Here is a 15952-nt window from a genome sequence, read left to right on the forward strand (position 1 = left end):
TATTGGGCAGCAGTGTGGAGTAGTGGTTAGGGCTCTGGACTCTTGACCGGAGGGTTGTGGGTTCAATCCCCAGTGGGGGACACTGCTGTTGTACCCTTGAGCAAGGTACTTTACCTAGATTGCTCCAGTAAAAACCCAACTGTATAAATGGGTAATTGTATGTAAAAATAATGTGATATCTGTATAATGTGAAATAATGTATAATGTGATATCTTGTAACAATTGTAAGTCGCCCTGGATAAGGGCGTCTGCTAAGAAATAAATAATAATAATAATAATAAAATAGATACTATTGATATAGATATAGTACCTGTGTCTTTTTGGAGGATAGTTCCTGTTTACTTCTGTTGTAGTGAACAAATTAAGCTGACAAATAGTTTTTGATTCAAAAACACTTTATGTACAAGAAAGGTATACCTCCAATACAGTCATATAAGCATGAGATTCAAACTGACTTTGGACAAGGCCTCGATCACTACATCTCAGTGCATGATATGTTTGTATCAGAAAGCACAGATATCCATGGAGTCAATTCGAAAGAGATTAAAAGACTGACAAAACTTTACAAAGTTTGGTATTTATACCTTTGTAAACAATTGTTAACTCCCCTTCCCCTTTCTGTCCAATAATTGAGGTAGTCTCTCTCTCATCACACACAGCGAGCCTATCACATACTTCCTCTGTGGGAAAGGGGGCTGTACTCTCTGACCTTATGGTCTGCCACGTGCTACATTGAGCAGGGCACATTCATTTTGTCTTTTAATGTACCTTCCCCTCATCTGTGCCTTTGAGTCGTGTTCGGCTATGCAAAACTGCTGGTTTTGCCGATGGGAAATGAAAAGAACTCGAAACAGAAACTTAATATAACAGCATATTAAAGCAACTGAATTAGTAAGCACATTAAAACGACTCTAAACAACACATTCACACACAATTTAAACATAATGATTAAAAACAACTTAACTATAAAAGACACACACACATACACATAATGCAAAACTTAGAATTAATAACATAATTAATACCTCATGCAGATAGCCATTACTACATTGTTTGTTGCCTCACCACAGGAATGCACTTGTTGAAAATAAACAAGAGACAATCCAGCCAATTAAATGCTGCCGAGCTGCAGCACACTGACAGCTGATCTGACTCCTGTCCATTTCTCTATCCGAGCCAGAGGAGGGCAAGGGCCAATCCAGTGTACCCCGCGGGGAACTGAGCGCCTCAGAACTCCAACGAGCAAGCTCCTGACCACCTGACTCACTCTGCATATACCTGGTAGATACTGAGTGAGACTTTAGGGGTCTACAGTATATCTGTACATTCTGATACTCCCAACAACGTGTTTCATCAGGACTGGATAGTGCTTCTGTAATTGTGATGTGCTACGTACACATGGGCGTCTCCACTATAACGTGTTTCATCACGACTGGATAGTGCTTCTGTAATTGTGATGTGCTACGTACACATGGGCGTCTCCACTATATCCTGTTGCCAGCAGGGGGCAGTCAGAAATACACGCCTGCATTTTCCTCCTCCCCTTATTAAGCTGTGTTATAAATGCCCTGCATTTAAGTTAAATATCCCAGTCTAAAGGAGATTCAATATTAAAATAAAATTCATTTAACAGCAAAACACAAATATGAAACCGCTGTACTTGCAGAAAGCGTGGCCCCACAGACTAATTTGAACTCATCAGTTATTTAGAGTGGGTTTCTTGGACGAAAGTTAATTTTTTTAAATCAACTGCCAGACTTTCCTCCCTAGTCTGTAGTTCTCCCTCCCACACACTGTTTCTGTTTATATCTGTCTGCATTTCGTTGATGGCTTTTATTATTATTATTATTATTTATTTCTTAGCAGACGCCCTTATCCAGGGCGACTTACAATTGTTACAAGATATCACATTATACATTATTTCACATTATACAGATATCACATTATTTTACATACAATTACCCATTTATACAGTTGGGTTTTTACTGGAGCAATCTAGGTAAAGTACCTTGCTCAAGGGTACAACAGCAGTGTCCCCTACTGGGGATTGAACCCACAACCCTCCGGTCAAGAGTCCAGAGCCCTAACCACTACTCCACACTGCTGCCTGATTTGTATCAGGCAGCAGTATGACTTTTTAAATAAAAAGTCATACTGCTGTTCTCTCACGCAGAACTGCTACAGTGGGGAGCTGGTCCCTATTATCTTTAGATGGCTGTCAGAAAAAAGGATTAGCACAGATAAGACAGTCGTCAATATTATGTTTTCAGTACAATAAATAATAAGAACATAAGAACATAAGAAAGTTTACAAACGAGAGGAGGCCATTCAGCCCATCCTGCTCGTTTGGTTGTTAGTAGCTTATTGATCCCAGAATCTCATCAAGCAGCTTCTTGAAGGATCCCAGGGTGTCAGCTTCAACAACATTACTGGGGAGTTGGTTCCAGACCCTCACAATTCTCTGTGTAAAAAAGTGCCTTCTATTTTCTGTTCTGAATGCCCCTTTATCTAAACTTCATTTATTTTTCCAGGTCGAAAAAGTCCCTTTGGTTGACATTGTCGATGCTTTTTAGAATTTTGAAAGCTTGAATCAGATCGCCACATATTCTTCTTTATTGAAGACTGAACAGATTAAATTATTTTAGCCTGTCTGCATACGGCATGCCTTTTAAACCCGGGATAATTCTGGTCGCTCTTCTTTGCTCTCTTTCTAGAGCAGCAATATCCTTTTTGTAACGAGGTGACCAGAACTGAACACAATATTCTAGATGAGGTCTTACTAATGCATTGTAAAGTTTTAACATTACTTCCCTTGATTTAAATTCAACACTTTTCACAATATATCTGAGCATCTTGTTGGCCTTTTTTATAGCTTCCCCACATTGTCTAGACGAAGACATTTCTGAGTCAACATAAACTCCTAGATCTTTTTCATAAATTCCTTCTTCAATTTCAGTATCTCCCATATGATATTTATAATGCAAATTTTTGTATGCCTGCGTGCAGTACCTTACACTTTTATTATTATTTATTACTTTTCTCTATTAAATGTCATTTGCCATGTGTCTGCCCAGTTCTGAATGCTGTCTAGATCATTTTGAATGACCTTTGCTGCTGCAACAGTGTTTGCCACTCCTCCTATTTTTGTGTCATCTGCAAATTTAACAAGTTTGCTTACAATACCAGAATCTAAGTCACCAATGTAGATTAAGAATAGCAGAGGACCTAATACTGATCCCTGTGGTACGCCACTGGTTACCTCGCTCCATTTCTCCTCTAATCAGTACTTTCTGTTTTCTAGATGTTAACCACTCCCTAATCCATGTGCATGCATTTCCTTGAATCCCTCCTGCGTTCAGTTTGAGAATTAATCTTTTATGTGGGACTTTGTCAAAAGCTTTCTGGAAATCTAAATAAACCATGTTGTATGCTTTGCAATTATCCATTGTCGATGTTGCATCCTCAAAAAAATTAAGCAGGTTAGTTAGACACAATCTCCCTTTCCTAAAACCATGCTGAATGTCTCCCAGGATATTGTTACCATATAGGTAATTTTCCATTTTGGATCTTATTATAGTTTCCATACGTTTACATATAATAGAAGTCAGGCTTATTGGTCTGTAGTTATCTGGTTCGGTTTTGTCTCCCTTTTTGTGGATCGGTATTACGTTTGCAATTCTCCAGTCTGTCGGCACAACCCGTGTCAAGAGACTGTTGCATGATCTTGGTTAGCGGTTTGTAATTAACTTCTTTCATTTCTTTGAGTACTATTGGGAGTACACACTTTTTTTTATATAAAATATTTTATTGTTTTTTTTTTCTTCATTATATTATGCAAAAACCATTACTATAATATATTAGTTTGTATTTGAGAGTAAATAACATAGCTGCCGTCTTGTAAGGCCATAGCTCACTGATTAAATCCACTCCCTTATTCCTGTTTATATAGGTAAAACAATATGCAATATGTGGGGTTTGAAATATATTTTTTGTATGGCTAAATCATTAAACTAGTGTCTGATCCCTGGTGTTTATACACTGCATTGCCTTTGACCAACATTATCTAAAAAGTTTAGATTTGCTACCATATCCTATTTTTTCTAATTGCATTACTTCTACCAGGAAACCTTTCTATACTGTTTTTAAAGAAACCACTAGTCATGGGAGGTTTCATGAATATCAAACAGACATTAAAAATGTGGGCCTGCATTTAACAAGAATAAAAGGAAAACTGAGATGGCACAGCGTGCAATATTGGACACAGTCTACTGTGGAGGTTTCTGTCTTCCTGTCGGTGTGTGACTACAGCATTCTGAGCCTGTCCAGTGCCCAGGGGCTGTGGAGGTTTCTCTGTCTTGACAGAGCTTCATCAGGTTACTTCACTGCTCAACGCAGACTGCACCAAGCCACTTGGGAAATTGCTTTTCCCCAGGAGCTTGTTGATAATCCCTCCTAGAACCCTGCCCCTTGACTCATTAATCCCACAGCCTGCCGTGTAGAAGCAACAGAGTGAAATTCCCCAGTCCCGGCCTCTGCTTTACTATCAGGCAGGGGTAGAGATTAGTTGTGGTCCAGCTCCAGGTGAACCTTGTTTGGGTATACTTTTACATTTACTACAGTTGGTACCAGCAATTAAAGCATTCCGACTTCTGCTAAATGCACTGTGAACTGGTTCCTCAGCTGCATTGACAATTAAAATAAATTGCTTATTTCACAGCACTTCATGGTCTAAAAATAGACAATTCACAATTAAACATAATATTTATTTATACAGGAAATTAACTCATTGAGGCTGAGGTCTTATTTACAAGGGGGTCCTGTCATACACAGACACAATAATAATACAGCAGGTTTTATTTTTTTATTTTTGTTCAATGTGGACTAAAAGAAAAGCAATGGCAAGGGGTTTTAAACAAATCCCTATACAATCTTTATAACCAAAACATGCAAGGCTATCAAATTCCATTCTTAAACCATGTGAAAAAGTGTTCCAGGTTTTTGAGAGTAGATAAGATAAAGCCAATTCTCCAAATCGTGTCCGTATCCTTGGGACTACCAAACTACCAGAATCATGAGATTGCAAACTATAGCCGTGTGGAGTAGTGGTTAGGGCTCTGGACTCTTGACCGGAGGGTCGTGGGTTCAATCCCAGGTGGGGGACACTGCTGCTATACCCTTGAGCAAGGTACTTTACCTAGATTGCTCCAGTAAGAACCCAACTGTATAAATGGGTAATTGTACGTAAAAATAATGTGATATCTTGTAACAATTGTAAGTCGCCCTGGATAAGGGTGTCTGCTAAGAAATAAATAATAATAATATAGCCAGTATTGACCTTTTTGACCAAAGTACTTAAGATACTTGGGAACCATATCTTTAATAACTTTAAAATCGAAGCAATACCAGTGATAAAGCCTTCGATTTGTCAATGAGAACCATCCTAGTTTTTTTATACATCTGGCATGATGTGTCAAAAAAGGGCATTCTAAAACAAAACGGCAGCATGAATTATATATTACATCCAAGACTGCTTAAACGAAACCAGCTGCCAGGTTCCTAACTGACAGGTGGCGTGTCTGTAAAGCAAATGTTTGCTGTGTTTATTTTTAATTGCTAAAATATGTATATTTACACTATTCTTTTAGAAATTGGACTTTTCACAGGAAAGTACTATACATTTTACATGGCAACGGGTACTTTTCAGGGGCAGCAGTGTGGAGTAGTGGTTAGGGCTCTGGACTCTTAACCGGAGGGTCGTGGGTTCAATCCCAGGTAGGGGACACTGCTGCTGTACCCTTGAGCAAGGTACTTTACCTAGATTGCTCCAGTAAAAACCCAACTGTATAAATGGGTAATTGTATGTAAAAAATAATGTGATATCTTGTAACCATTGTAAGTCGCCCTGGATAAGGTCGTCTGCTAAGAAATAAATAATAATAATAATAATAATAAAATCCTGAAATCCGCGAAAACCGTAAAACAATATAGCCTTACAAATTCATGACCTAAATTTTGCAAAACAATCTTTGTAAATACAGCCTTTGGTATGACCTTGGATTGGACCCATTGCCCTTTCAATTCTACACCCAACTTTGAACTATACAGTGCTCCCTCGTTATTTCACTATCTGACTCACACATCAAGAAATCATATTGAAAACAGTGAGTTAGTGATTGGACCTAATACAGGATAGTACAGAAAATTGACTGTCGACATGGCCTAGCCGTGAATGAACCGAATTTGTGAATTACCGGGAAATTATGACAATACAATAATGACACATGGGTCTGATTTATCAAAACGTGTCATTCTTGGATCTGCTTCAGCTAAACACTTTGGTAATCTGTTATAAACAATCAATAATGCATCTATACATAATAATAACAGGCTACAGCAACAGTGCTTATGGAACATGTAACTAAGGCGTTTATAAAGCAGCTCAGGAATCAGTCTGTATTCCAGTGAGTGATTTATGAAGGTCGCCAGAGCCCTGTGATGGAAGCACAGTTATATGAGCAGTCTTGGTGTATTTCTTTTTGTTGCAATGCATGGTGATGTAATTACTAAGCGACAAGTAGACCAGACCAATAGGAGAAGAATTTAATGAGATGTTTTTAAAACAGCAAGAAAATGAAAATGCAAGGACAAAAACCTTGCTGATATAAAACTTACAAAGTCGTATTTGTGTTCAGAGGGAGAAACCAAATAAAATAACACCACGCAAAATATCCACTTTACATACCTATCTGAGAGTTTTAATATAATCCCTCTTTTGTTTTACCAACACTAATATCCTGTATGATCATTTTATTGAGTGTAGGATTTGTCAGCAACATTGTACCTAGTCATATATTCTGAGCCATACATTATTCTATTTATCTTGTACAGAATGTCTGTGAAATTTCAGTATTCATGGATACAATGTGATTATTTGTCCTGTAGATAACTATATATATATACATATATATATATATATAGATAGATAGATAGATAGATAGATAGATAGATAGATAGATAGATAGATAGATAGATAGATAGATAGATAGATAGGCATGTGTATCAATCTGTTTCCAGATCCTTTCATATTCATTAAAAACTTGCTTTGAATTGACAATGAGATGTTGAACTGCAGTCCCATCTGCTTAGCGTGCCTTCCCAAATGATGACTGCCAACCAGCCTGCTTTATACATGGAGCATGACGAAACATCTGCCATATACAGGGATTGGACAACTAATTAGAGATACCTGTCAGAACACTGTCAGTAGGGTGTTGGGACTCCATGGGCTGCCATGGTGTTTGCAATTGTTTAAAAAGTATATCATGTAATGAGGTGACATGACAAGCTTCAGGTCCTGTCAACACATTGGCAAAAGCACTTGTCCAACAAAGAGCAGCCAGACTAATCCCAGGGCTTAAAGGAATGAGCTGTGAAGACTGAAGATTGAACTGAATCTATTTAGCCTAGAATAAAGGAAAATTAGGGGAGACTTGATTGAAGTCTTCACATTGTACAATACTTTAAACTCAATACAGGAGACACACTGAGAGTGGTGAGGGGATGGAATGGGTTACCCGGCCATGTTGCTGATGCTGAATCACTGGGATCATTTAAGACTTGACAAAGTTTTGAGATCAGTCAGCCACTAGGAACTGGACAAGCATGGATGGTCTAATGGCCTCCTCTCGTTCATAAATATTCTTGTGTTCTTATGACAAACTTCTGATTCCTTTTGTAATTTGTGCAGTATCTAAGACCGGACCAAATGCATGTTAAGAGTTAACAGATGAATACTATAAAAGTAGTATAGAAATTTGAGTAGTTTAATGTCAGATAATTTAGTTTGAACATACTGTAATGGTATAAGTACTGTGATGTTTAAGTGCAGTTTCTAACGCATTGGATTTAGACTGTTGAAATATCCAGTGAAGGTTAGTAGTAGCAAGACAAGACAACAACATTACATTTATATAGCGCTTTCAAAGTTTCAAGACAAATCTTCCCAAAGTGCTTAACATCAGGTCCAATCACGTTCCCTCACCGCAGTAAATCCACAATAACTCAGGAGAACTGAAGGTCAGTGGGCTTCCTCTGATCCCACGACCAAGCCAATTGCCTCTTTACACCCAGGAACTCGAGTGCAGTTGTCAGTGAGCTACCGGCCCCTAGAGGACAAAGACCATTACTGCAGGTGTCCCCTTGAGATCACTAGGCGCCAGGCCAGTAGTATACAGTAGCGTGATGAGGAGAAAGAGCCCCAGCCGGTTGTGCCTCCTTAACCTGCAGGAGCGCCAAAGCCAGTGCAGAGTTCCCTCTGGAATCCCCATTGAAGAGAGGCGACTTTGCACAGGCAGGACGTGAACCTGCGCTCCCCTGACTGGATGACTCACCCTGCATACAACACGGCCGTGCCTTTACCAGGGGAGACCCTCTGGTACTCCTGCGCTCCCCTGACTGCATGACTCATATTGCACACCAGGGGGCCGTGCCTTTACCAGGGGAGACCATCGGGGACCCCTTATCAACAGTTTGACTCAACTAACTTGACTCTGTTATCCAAAAAAAGCTTGTTCAAACAAGCATGTCTTCAGACAGACTTGGCATCCCTAATATCAAGTGGAAGGCCATTCCATCATCTCGGAGCACAGCAGCTAACAGCTCTTTTGTCATTTGTACACAAATTGACTCTTGGAGGTGTCAACCCTGTGTCATGAGAAAGTAAGGTACAGGCAGTGACAATGGCTCAGACAGATAGGCAGCATCAAGACCATGTACAGCCTTAAAAGCTAAGAGCAATATTTTTATATCTGGTGCAAAGAAAAGACTATTGGAGAGGAGTGTTCATTCTTAGTTTTTGTGAGCTGCATTTTCCATCTGCAGTGGAGACAATGCCTTATTAAAGAAACCAGCAAACAGGGCGTTGCAACAGTAAACCCTACATGACATAAATGCATGGACCAGCATCATGCAAATAGATACAAGGCGTAATAGTCTGAATTATTATCAAAACAATAGAAATATCCCAAACTCCTTCCCTCATGAAAATCACACACCAAACCTTTGAATTTAACTCATAAAGAACAAATGGCAAGTAATTGTGCTCTGAGGCAAACACGTCATAGACACAGCATGGTGTAGGTTGCTTTTGTCTTCAGCCTTCTAGAAAATGTTGTTAGGTTTAAGTGGCTATACTCATTTAGTTATTATCAGTGTGAATTTTCCATTAGATTGTGTAAATTGCACTTGGATGTAAGGATCTTTTAAAGCTGCTCTCTAACTATTTAAGGCCCTGGAAAATATATATATATATATATATATATATATATATATATAGAGAGAGAGAGAGAGAGAGAGAGAGAGAGAGAGAGAGAGAGAGATATGGCTGCAGTCAACTGGTGGTATCAGATTACTGGTGGCATAAAACTAACAGGACATACGATTCCAGTTTCCACACAGTAATGCATTTCTAGCACGATTGTAATTCAGCTTTCTCATGCACCCACTGTGCTATACAGAGGATGCACTGTGAATGTTCATGGTGTACGGTAGCTATTCCACTCAGGAGTTCCTTCTATACGGAAAGTATAGTTTTAACAGCTGAATTCAGAGAATTGCTTCCCTTAGATCAAGTGGTCGTTCTCTGCTAGATAATAGACTGCTTGGACAGTTATGGCAACAGTTAATGGAAGATAAAGTGCTATTATATCAAATCCATAAATTCGATATGGCAATATAGTCTTTTGAAAATTGCTGGGTCCCACAATCGTTTTCAGTTTTACAGTAAATGTGATTCTTGGGTTATGATTTAGTATATTCAAACACAGTTTACCATTCTGCGCACTCAGACCTTATTGATTTACCATGTTCTTAACTGCTAAGGAAGTCTGAGCTGCAGGCACACAAATAGGGTTACCATATGACTCCATATTCACTGGGACATTTCAGGCTTTTTAACTAACACCCCAATCCATGCTGGTAAGCATAGTCCTGCTATGAAAGGTACCTGACAGGTAACACTTACCAGAAAGCATTGTGATGGGACTTGAAAAGCTTGTCCCATTGAACATGGAGTCATATGGTAACCCTACACATCAACCTCCTTGAAGCCTTCTTTGTGAGACACCAGGGCCACTCTGAACCACAGGAAACAGCTCCTGCTTCTACCTGCTGATATTTTCGACATCCTTAAAAATGTTAAAACATTTTTTAAAACCATCTGGCGCACTAAACCATGAGAACATAAGAAAATTCGGCCTATCAGTGCTCGTCTGGTTCCTTGCAGCTGATTGATCTCAGAACGAGTCTGGTCTAAAAAAGATCCCAGTGATTCTGCCTCAACAACATGGCTAGGTAGCCCATTCCATCCCCTCACCACTCTCTGTGGGAAGAAGTGTCTTCTTCAACAACATGACTAGGCAGCCCATTCTATCCCCTCACCACTCTGTGTGAAGAAGTGTCTCCTTCAACAACATGACCAGCCCCTTCCATCCCCTCACCACTCTCTGTGTGAAGAAATGTCTCCTTCAACAACATGACTAGGTAACCCATTCCATCCCCTCACCACTCTCTGTGTGAAGAAGAGTCTCCTTCAACAACATGACTAGGCAGCCCATTCCATCCCCTCACCACTCTCTGTGTGAAGAAGTGTCTCCTTCCCTCTGTCCTAAGTCTATCTCTACTTCATTTGCACACTGTGTCCCCTGGTCCTGGTTTCTGTGCTGAGCTTAAAGTATTGGTTTGGGTTAACTATGTCAACTCCTTTTAAGATTTAAAAAACGTCAGTAATGTCCTTCTAATTCTTCTTTAATCTAGGCTAAACAGATTGAGTTCTTTCACCCTATCTTCATACAGTAGCTACAATTAAGTTGTGGACAAATTAGTATGTTTATTCCTAATATATTTATTCCAGATATACAGTATATATCAAGCCCACATACTGTTCAACCCTTACAAAAACGTGCTGTATTCTGAACCTATTAAGCAGCACAAAATTCCTATATTGTGATGACTGAATTGTGTTTTAAAACTGGGGTCTCTGGACTCCATGAGCTTTTAATAACATTGCTATTTCTAGTACAATTGCACAGAAGAATGCTGCTATTGTGTGTGAGCATACAGCTTTTTAATTCTGCATGGTTGAACTAAATTGATATACATGTGTAAGTCTAACAGATCTTTTCTGTTACTGGTAACTCTCTGTACATTTTGTTGTTCACAGTTTTATAGCATTTGTAACAGTGAAGACGAGGTACTATGTCATGAAACAAGGAGTTCAGACTCTCAGTTTTTAATTTAGGACTTTATCACAAGCAGGCAGAGGGAATATGGCAGGGCGCTGACATTTACAACAGACATATTTAGACTATAAATAAGATTTGTCACATGACAACAGAAAAGAAAAACATTATCTGGCCACATTTTATTAAATAAAAAATTCTGATTTTTTTTAATTATTAAATTCGGGAGACTAATATTCTATAATATGCATTTGTATTAGACTAATACACAGTCTAATGAGTCTAGTTTTCAGTAGATTTGTTATTATTATTATTATTATTATTATTATTATTATTATTATTATTATTATTATTGTTGTTGTTGTTGTTGTTGTTGTTGTTGTTCATTTTGGTTTGTGGAGCGTGGTCCTGCTTTGTCATCTTGCTTTCATGTCAATCTTCCTGTCTGTCTCTCTGTCTCACTGGCAGCATTTCCTGTATGAGGTTACAGATAAATTCTAATTTAAATGGCATTTAATTCTTTAATACTACAGGCTTTGTGATTTTTTTCAAAACACAATTTCTCTGACCTGAAGAACACCTGCAAAATCTGTGAAAAGTTCCAAGAGTAAATGGATATAAAATCCAGTTATGACTTCAATCCCCGGGACCTGAGAGGATCACTCACGTCACAGTACAGTGTCAGTAGCACGAGGATGATTTAAATCAAGACAGTAAAAAAGAGTTTCAATTTCTATTCCATGGATTTCATGAGGTAGAATGTATATTAACATTACAAACCAGATGAATGCATGTATGCATTATACACTAAAGGGCTTGCTAATGGGTGACTCTTGAGCCATGTATAACATTCAGCTCCACAATAAGGCTCTGTTGAAGTATCTAATTCAATGGTTTTAATGTTTTTATAAAGACTGCAAGGACATAGTCTAAGGTAGAAAGCATTTTTAATGCACAGAAAACTAACTGCAGTAGAGCCTAAGTGTGTTAAGGCTGAAAGAAGTGGATCTATTTAGTCTGGGACAGAGAAGAATCAGGTGGGGCATGACGGAAGTCTTTAAAATCTTAAAAGGAGTTGATAAAGTTAACCCTAAACAATACTTTAGGTACAGTACAGGATCAGAGGAACACAGTTGGAAATTAAATGGAGATATATTTAGGACAGAGGGGAGGAGACAATTCTTCACACAGTGTGGTGAGGGGATGGAATGGGCTGCCTAGTCATGTTGTTGAAGGAGACACTTCTTGACACAGAGAGTGGTGAGGGGATGGAAGGGGCTGCCTAGTCATGTTATTGAAGGAGACTCTTCTTCACACAGTGTGGTGAGGGGATGGAATGGGTTGCCTAGTCATGTTGTTGAAGGAGACACTTCTTCACACAGAGAGTGGTGAGGGGATGGAAGGGGCTGCCTAGTCATGCTGTTGAAGGAGATTCTTCTTCACACAGTGTGGTGAGGGGATGGAATGGGTTGCCTAGTCATGTTGTTGAAGGAGACGCTTCTTCACACAGAGAGTGGTGAGGGGATGGAAGGGGCTGCTTAGTCATGTTGTTGAAGGAGACACTTCTTCACACAGAGAGTGGTGAGGGGATGGAATGGGCTGCCTAGTCATGTTGTTGAAGGAGACACTTCTTCACACAGAGAGTGGTGAGGGGATGGAAGGGGCTGCCTAGTCATGTTGTTGAGGCAGAATCACTTGGATCCTTCAAGACCCAACTTCACAAAGTTCTGAGATCAATCAGAATGGCCTCCTCTCATTCTTCTCATTATTTCTTTTTTACATTTCTTATGTTCTGATGTTCTGAAGTAGTAAGATGTAAAACACTGGGAACATTTAAAAAAGACTAGATTATGTGCTTTTAAATTAGTTCCCCCAGTATGGGGTGAGCCTTGATGTTCTTATGTTATTTGTCAACTTTCAGTAAAATATATATTTTTTCTACAACTGTATAAGAACTTCTTGGTAGTCGCTATGGCAATTTAAGGCAAAAAGATTGGACAACTCTGGTATAGTGTCTGGAATAGTGGCTGGGATAGTGGCTGGGATAGTGTCTAGGATAGTCTGGGATAGTGTGTGCTATAAGAACTGAAGAACATAAGAACATAAGAAAGTTTACAAACGAGAGGAGGCCATTCGGACCATCTTGCTAGTTTGATTGTTAGTAGCTTATTGATCCCAGAATCTCATCAAGCAGCTTCTTGAAGGATCCCAGGGGGTCAGCTTCAACAACATTACTGGGGAGTTGGTTCCAGACCCTCACAGTTCTCTGTGTAAAAAAGTGCCTCCTATTTTCTGTTCTGAATGTCCCTTTATCTAATCTCCATTTGTGACCCCTGGTCCTTGTTTCTTTTTTCAGGTCGAAACAGTCCCCTGAGTCGACATTGTCAATACCTTTTAGAATTTTGAAAGCTTGAATCAGATCACCGCATAGTCTTCTTTACTCAAGACTAAATAGATTCAATTTTTTAGCCTGTCTGCATACGACATGCCTTTTAAACCCGGGATAATTCTGGTCGCTCTTCTTTGCACTCTTTAGAGCAGCAATATCCTTTTTGTAACTATTGAATCTGGGATAGTGTGTGGTGTAGTGTACGCTATAGAGTCTGGGATAGTGTGTGGTATAGTGTCTGGGATAATGTCTGGTTTTTCCCAAAAACCTGAACATGATTTAACAAACAAACAAATAAATAAATAAATAAATAAATAAACAAACAGTACAAGATGAGAAAATTGTGCTGCTCTGACTATAATTCCACTGGGCCCTGTGCAGTGTATTCCGCAAGGTCGACAGAAATAAATACTGCATCTCCAGCAACCCTTAAAGAAATATAAAAACAACCCATGTATTTCTGGCAGTGCGTCAGTGCAGCAAAATGTGAAAATATCGACTGTGCAGTTCTGTCACCTTGCAGTCTAATGAGGAGAGAAGGAGGTGAGAACAGAAGAGATTTATTGCTGGGAAGGCGCTGCATTATAACTTTGCAGGCTGACTCCCCAACATGACAAATGAAATGAATTACAGCACACCAATCTGTCTGAATGCTTTGGCTCTGGCTGTGAATATTACAGTATCCATCCACGCCAGCTCCCTGCTACCCACTTCATTCTGAATGCAGTATCGATAACTGCAGCCATGCACACTGATGCTTTAGTGGGAAGGGGGAGACCGTCAGAAACTGTATATAAATAACTTCAAATTGTATCAAACTACGGGGCTTACTTTGAAAGTGACGGAAGATACGTTTTGGAACATAAAAATAAATTTAAATTTTGGGCGAATTTACTTAAAGGAGCAAAACGCAGCATAAAAGTCAGCTGATCTTCAAATGCAAAGAGAGTTTACATTTTTGAAATTGAGCACTCAAAATCCACACGTTTGGAAGTAAAAGTTGGTTGCTATTTTTATTTTTTTCAAGAACATTTTGGAGTGAATTAATGAAACAAAGATCATATTAATTAAGATGTTTACTATATAATTTGCTACATTTTGTGAAAGAAAAACAGTTAATTTTGCAAAGCTGTTATCTCGGAAGGGGAATTTAAGGATAAAATGATAGATGCTTCTAATTTGACCAGGTTCGAATGTCACGGAAAGCGTCTTTAATAAATTCACTTTACTCACCTTACACAGCTATTCAAGACTCTTCACACATTTTGAACCTGTCAGTTCGCATGTTGTGCATTTCTGGGGTTCTGTTTTACTGTTCCATTTCAGTAAACTCTTAATTTCTAATTTGCACTCATTTCATCTTTTTTTTTGTCAAACATCAGGGTGTCACATTGTTTGATGTGTGGTTCAGATAATGAGTGGGCTGCGGCTGCCAGAACAGAGGACTCCCTAATAGGAAAAATATATAATATTGCCTGTGAGGTCTAACTTATGGGATACCCTGTATGTTAAAAAACAACAGGTATGGGGCTCCCGAGTGTCACATCCTATCGCTTGGAGAGCGCTGGTTCGAATCCAAGCCATGCCACTGCCGACCGTGGACGGGAGTTCCCAGGGGGTGCTGTCCGGGTGGGGTCGGGGTTAGATCGGGTTGGCGAGTCCTTGGCTCACCGCACACCAGTGACCCTTGTGGCTGGCCGGGTGCCTGCAGGCCGGCCTGTATGCAATTCAGAACTGCGTGGTCCTGCAACGCTGTTCTGAATTGGCTTGCAGAGCGAAAAAAACAGTTTACGGCACTCGTTTCAGAGGACGCGAGTGCTCGTCTTCATCTCTCCTGAGTCAGTTTGGGGGTTGCAGTGGTGAATAATAATTGGATATTCCAAAACTGGGAGAAAAATTGGAAAATGAATACAAATAATTGTTAAAAAAAAATAAAATAAAAATAGTAAAAATCAGCTATACCTCTTTAATATATGGAAGGGTTTTGTTCCTGTGGATGGGCAGAGAATCATATGGAAGCTGAACCACTGCTAGATAGATAAATAGATAGACAGACAGACAGACAGACAGACAGACAGACAGACAGATAGATAGACAGATAGATAGATAGATAGATAGATAGATAGATAGATAGATAGATAGATAGATAGATAGATAGATAGGCAGAAAGGGCAGCAGTGTGGAGTAGTGGTTAGGGCTCTGGACTCTTGACCGGAGGGTTGTGGGTTCAATCCCCAGTGGGGGACACTGCTGTTGTACCCTTGAGCAAGGTACTTTGCCTAGATTGCTCCAGTAAAAACCCAACTGTATAAATGGGTAATTGTAT

At 39.4% G+C, this 15952-nt stretch overlaps 1 protein-coding gene across 3 annotated transcripts in view; it reads right to left on the reverse strand.

The window, feature by feature from the left end:
- The window catches only part of LOC117395420 (zinc finger protein neuro-d4-like), an 87940-nt gene that overhangs the window by 24165 nt on the left and 47823 nt on the right, over positions 1 to 15952 (reverse strand). The gene's annotated exons all lie outside the window — the stretch shown is intronic.

Source organism: Acipenser ruthenus, chromosome 30, assembly GCF_902713425.1.
Source record: "Acipenser ruthenus chromosome 30, fAciRut3.2 maternal haplotype, whole genome shotgun sequence".
NCBI lineage: Eukaryota > Metazoa > Chordata > Actinopteri > Acipenseriformes > Acipenseridae > Acipenser > Acipenser ruthenus.